Source organism: Colobus angolensis, unplaced genomic scaffold, assembly GCF_000951035.1.
Source record: "Colobus angolensis palliatus isolate OR3802 unplaced genomic scaffold, Cang.pa_1.0 Scaffold330, whole genome shotgun sequence".
Classification (NCBI taxonomy): Eukaryota; Metazoa; Chordata; class Mammalia; order Primates; family Cercopithecidae; genus Colobus; species Colobus angolensis.
This window is the reverse complement of record NW_012116600.1, coordinates 802,890-809,250: the sequence shown is the minus strand read 5'-3', so window position 1 is coordinate 809,250 and position 6,361 is coordinate 802,890. Positions and strand designations below refer to the sequence as shown.

The 6,361-nt window shown below is 34.5% G+C and overlaps 1 pseudogene; it reads right to left on the bottom strand.

Moving 5' to 3' along the window:
* Positions 1–1,824: 1,824 nt before the first annotated feature.
* On the bottom strand, positions 1,825–2,604 carry LOC105518900 (annotated as a pseudogene).
* Positions 2,605–6,361: the final 3,757 nt, after the last annotated feature.

Genomic DNA, 6,361 nt, shown 5'->3' with positions numbered 1-6,361 from the left:
CAAAGATAATAAGAAAAAATGTAAAAGGAAACTTGAAACAAGTAAAAATGGAAATACAACAAACAAAAACCCATGTGACACAGCAAAAGCACGGATAAGAGGAAACTTCACAGCAATAAATATTTACAAAAAGGAGAGGAATTTAAATAACAATTCTAATGATGCACCTCAAATAACTAGAAAAGTAACAACAAATCAAACCCCAAATTAGAAGGGCAGAAATAACAAAGATTCGAAAACAACTAGACAAAATTGAGACTAAAAAATTATAAATAATCAATGAAATGAAAAATTATTTTATCCAAAAGATAAACATAATTGATAAACTGCTTGCTACACTAGTCAAGAGAAAAAAGAGAGAAGACCTGAAAAAATAAAATCAGAGATAAAAATGAGACATTACATCTGATATCACAGAAATATAAAGGATCATTAGAATTTACTATGAACAATCATATGACAACAAATTGGAAACCTGGAGGAAATTGATAAATTCCTGAACACATACACCCTACCAAAATTGAACTAGGATGGAATAGAAAACTTGAACAGGCCAATAATGACTATGAGATTGAATCAGCAATGAAAGTCTTCCAAAAAAGAAATGCCCAGGACCCGACGGCTTTACTGCTACGTAGAATTCTACCAGACTTCTAAAGAAAAGCTAACGACAATTCTCAAATTATTCCACAAATTAGAAGAGGAGGGAATTCTGACTAAATCATTCTATGAACCAGCACTACCCTCATACCAAAACTAGATAGGGTCACAACAAAAAAGAAAACAACAGGCAAATAAACCTGATGAATGTAAATGAAACAATCCTCAACATTATAGTGGCAAGTCACATCCAACAACATATCAAGAAGATAACACACCATGATCAAGTGAAATTTATCCCAGGGATGCAAACATCGTTCAAAACATGCAAATTATTTTATTTTATTTTCAAGAGAATTAAATCATTTATTGATTACACATGATAATGGATGATACGAAAGCTTCATTCTCATCTATAATTTTATCTGGTACCATCATTCAATTTAGATATATTGCATAAGATGTGGCCACAATTATTTTTGCAACCAATAATTCCATGATTTTGCTTGGGTGACTTGGGTGATCCCTTTTAATGCTGACCTTCAGGTCATAACAGTAACTATCATTCAACTACACCAAGATTTCTGAAGACAATGGCTTCTCCACCCAAGCAGACTGTATATAAGTTCCAAATAGAACTTGGCATTACTCTGAAGGAATTCTAACTTGACACTCTTCGGGAAATTTACCAGGATGGCTTCAGAGTAGACTAACTTTACACAGCACATTTAAAAAAAGACACATTTATTCAGCATCATGATCAGACTATTACACTTAGCAATCAACAGCATGGGTGTAAAAAAAAAAACTACATTAAAATCTTTTGTTGGAATGCTTTATACTTTCCACAGAACAGAAACTAAAATAGCCTGTTAAACAATTCATTGCAAAAACAGTCCTCGAGTTTTTTGCCCATACACATGAGTATTTGTCTAAAACATTTTTTTCCCCATTGGTAGCAGCTAGTCCCTGCTACCACTGTGTTTAGCTGAGTTCACAAATCTGTTGTAGCCTGTAGCTTCCCTGTCACTTATCTGACTCTTCACTCCTGCTAAGCTTTGTTTCCTGGCAGTAGTTACAATCTTCTGCCACTGCCATAGCTACTACTGCTACTGGAACCACCATAGTCACCTTGGTTTCATGGTTTGTACAAGGATTGGCCTCCACCACCACAGAGGCCAGAAGTTCTGCCTTCAAAGTTTCCTCCCTTCATGGGTTCAAAATTTAAACTACTGTTGTAATTGCCAAAATTATTGTACCTCCACCACTCCCAAAATTGCTTGCATCCTTACCAAATCCATTAGAGGCATCGCCACTGTCACCATATCCACCACCACTATAGCTGCCACCAAAACCACCAAGACCACTGAAGTTTCCTCCATAACCAAAGTTGTCAGTCCCACTGAAACCAACTCCATGACCACCATCAAAGCCTCCAGAACTACTTTGACCTCTTTGGCTGAATGGAGCACTAACTATCTCTTGCTTTGACAGGGCTTTCCTAACTTCATAGTTGTGGCCATTCCCAGCATGGTATGGTCATCAAAGTTTATAAGGGCAAAGCCCCTTTTCTTGCCACTGCCTTGGTCAGTAATGATTTCAATCCCTTTAATTTTTCTATACAGTTCAAAAATATTATCTTCAATGATGTTCTTCAGTGTCTTCTTTAATGCCAACAGCAAATATCTTTTTCACAGTTAAGTGGGCACCTCATATTTGAGAATCTTCTCTTGAGAAAGGTCTCTTTGGTTCCACAACTCTTCCATCCACCTTGTGTGGCCTTGCATTCATGGCTGCACCCACCTTTTCCGCAGTGGCGTATGTAACAAACCCAAAGCCCCTGGAGTGCTTGGTTTTTGGATCTCTTATTACCACACAGTCCGTGAACATTCCCCATTGCTCAAAATGGCTCTTCAGGCTCTCATCAGTTGTTTCAAAGCTCAACCATACAATGAAGAGCTTCCTCAGATGTTCAGGCTGTTTAGGAGACTCTGATTTAGACATGATGGCAAGGGGAAGAGAGACTTTAACAATGCTTCCTCGGTGGCCTCCACAGGCAGAAAGAAGTACACGACGAACATATTTCCAACATGTGCAAATTAATAAGTGTGATATATCACAGTAACACTAAGTATTTAAATCATAAGACCTAAAATTATAAAACTTCTAGGCAAAAACAGGGGAAATGCTTTAGGACAGTTGTCTAGTCAAAGATTTTATGGCCGGGACTTCAAAAGCACAGGCAAAATGCCTCTACAAAAATAGATAAGTGGGCTACATTAAACTAAAAAGCTCTGGACAGCAAAGAAAACAATAAACAGAGTGAAGAAACAATCTGTAGATTGAGAGAAAAAGCTATTAATCTGACAGGGGTCTAATACTCAGAATTCAGGAAAAAAAGAAAAAAACTCAACTCAACACAAAAGAATGAATAAACTCATTAAAAAGTGGGGAAAGAATCCGAGTAGACTTTTCTCAAAATAAGACATACAAGACAAACAAATGTCTAACAGGTACATTAAAAAATGCTCAGCATTACTAATCATCATGGAAATGCAAGTTCAACCAGCAATGTGATATCATCTAACCTCAGAATGGCTATTATCAAAGAAATAAAAAATAAATGCTGGAAAGGACTGTGAGAAAAGGGAACTACTACACATTGTTGATGGGAATGTAAATTAATTTAGCCATTATGGAAAGCAGCAGTGTGACAATTTTTCATGAAACTAAAAAAAAAAAAAAGACCCTACAATAGGATCCAGCAATCTAATTTTACACTATTTATTCAAAGGAAAAGAAATCAGTATATCAAATAGATAGCTGTACCCCACTTGTTTATTGCAGCACTATTCACAGCAGCCAAGATATGGAATCAATCTAACTGTCCATCAGCAACAGAATGAATAAAGTAAACATGGTATATATACACAATGGAATTCTATCTACCATAAGAAAAAATAAATAAAATCCTGTCATTGGCAGGTACATGGATGGAACTGGAGGTCATTTAGTTAAAGAAAATAAGCTAGGCACAAAAAGACAAATATCACAAGCTCTCACTCATCTGTGGGCACTACAAAAGTTGGTTTCACAAAAGTAGAGAGTAGAGTGCTAGATGCCAGATGCTGGGAAGGCTAAGCATAGGGCTGAAAAGAGGTGGGTTAATGAGCACAAACACACAATTAGATGGAAGGAATAAGTTCTAGTTTTTGATAGTACTACAGGATGACTATAGTTAATGGTATATTTCAAAATACCTAGAAAAGAATATTTAGAATGTTTCCATCATGAAGAAATGACAAATGATTGGATGATGAATATACTAAATAGACTGTTGTGATCATTTTGGATTGTATCGTGTATCAAAAATCATCTGTACCCCCTAAATATGTGTTAGGTATTAATACATATTATTGTGTGTTAATAAAAAATACTGAATTTTGAGATGCATTATGAAATAATATTTTTACATGGACATAAATATAGTGTTAAATTTTTATATAATAAAATTGGAGTTGCTGATTTATGTAAATGTAAAATTTATAAATTAATTATATCAAAACTATATTTATTATGCTACATTTTTAAAAAGGCCTCAAGATGACAAAGGAATGAGGGAATTATTGTAAAAATTTGTAACTTAAGGTGTGAACGTTCTTAAGCTGGTTTAGTAAGCAGAGACACTCTAGAAATAGTGTCCTTTTGAGATTTGTTACTGTGGTACACATCGTTTTTCAGTAGTACTGAGGCAAGGAGATATTTTTGTGTGGTTTATTAAAAAAACAGAATGCCAGTCAGCAGGCTTATACTCAAAGAAAATGCTAGGTCTTATTTTAAAGAATTTCAGTTAAATTTATGCATTTGAAAGCTACAAATTGAACTATTTAAGGCATTTTCTTTATTATTAATCCTTGCCATAATTTGATTTCTCAATTAACAAACTAATCTCTAGTCCTGATGGCATAGAGCTTTTATTCTGTCTTGTTCTTTTCTATGTCACTTCTAACTGATGGACCTTTACCAGCTCTGGACTCTGTATGGTGTGTTCTAGATCAACGGTACCTCAAAGTCAAATGCCTTAACTTAGACTAATTGTCTTTCCTAATTCTCTTAACAAGGCAACCAATACCTAATTGCTTTTTAGTAAAATTAGTTGAATAAAATATTTTAAATTTTCTGGGGAGGCTTTTACTCAATTGCACTACAATAAGTCAGCAAATTTACAGTTCATGATTTGTTTTTGGTGAATGTTGATTATATCCAGGGTCTTATCCTTGTGAAAGCTTCCCTTCCCATTGTGTTTAAGGTCAGTTACTCTTAGCAATCTTTGACTTCAGTACAGCAAATAAAGTGTAGATTGTGACATTCATGTCTTAGTGGATTTTTTTTGTTTGTATGTTTGTTTGTTTTGTTTTTAAACAGAGAATCCTTTCTGATAAATAAAAAAAGGAGTAGAAGTAGTTGATAGACTAGGAAATATTTTAATTTATTTTTATTTCTATAATAAAATTTGAATGTATAAAGAAAGCTGTAGCAAAACACTTTAAGACTTCATAAATCTATAGGAAATACCAAATTAGTGGATGACATTTGAACGAAGTGCAGGAATAATAAAAACAGACCAGGAAATTAGGTATGTTCTAATATCATGTGGTTTACATGAATCAAACTAGGGCTATATATAATGGGTATTTGAAGAGGTCTGCTGACAAAAAAAAAAAGGTACATAAGTTTGATATATAAATAATGAGCCTGTAGAGTGTTTACATTTTAAGGGATCTCAATTATTATTTATTCTAAATCCATTATTTGTCCATTAAAGACACAGGTTCAGAGATGATAAGCTATTTGCTCAAGTAAAAAAGCTACTTAATAGCTTTGCGATTACAGCTGCTAAGACATGAAACCAAACATCTAATTCCCAAGTTTAAGAAATATTGTGATATCTAATGCTACAGAAAAATTCTGTGAGGCCTTTTTCTCAAAGAAAGAGCTAATAATACATTACATGCACAAAAACAACAAGACCCTTTAGCATTTTGTAGGTATTTCCTTTCTTAGATATAAAATAAAGGAGCTGTGGCACAGACCCTTTAACCTAATACCATATATAAATGTGATGTTCAGGTAAGTATTAAAACCCTTCAGGACTACTTTGAAAAAGAGAAAAGTAACCTTCAATTTCAAGAAAGTAAAAAAAAAATATTAAATATGCTCACTTGCACATTTATTTTTCAAGGTGGATTGGCTCGGTAAAAATTATGACCTTTTTCTGTGCCTTACTTTATTTTCCAGACCTAAAAATATTGCCAGTGCCTGAGGCGTAAGCAGAGTGAACCTCTATTATCACTCCAGAGACTTGGCATTTTCCTCATTAGGCTCCATAGTATCTGACTGAGTGACCTTGTTTGGTGAGAAGACACAGATGGAGTCTGTCAGTAAATCTTGTTAATGTAACAAGTATTCCCACTGTTAGATGAGTGTTGCTCCTGATACTGGCATTTCTTCCCTTAGTAAACAACCCATATTCCCTTTCCAACATGGGTCTCTTCCTTCATGCCATCAGGTTTTTCAGCATTAGCTTGTTCTAAGGATTATCTAAAAGGATGTCTCTTGCTGTGAAGGTGAGATGCTCTCTCTTTCTGAATAGCAAACCCTTGCTGGCTTTTGAAAGATGTAAAGATGACATTAAATGTGGAAAACACAAACCTAAGCCAAATACACTGTCACCATGCTAAAAAGTCCTTTAAGTGTTTCA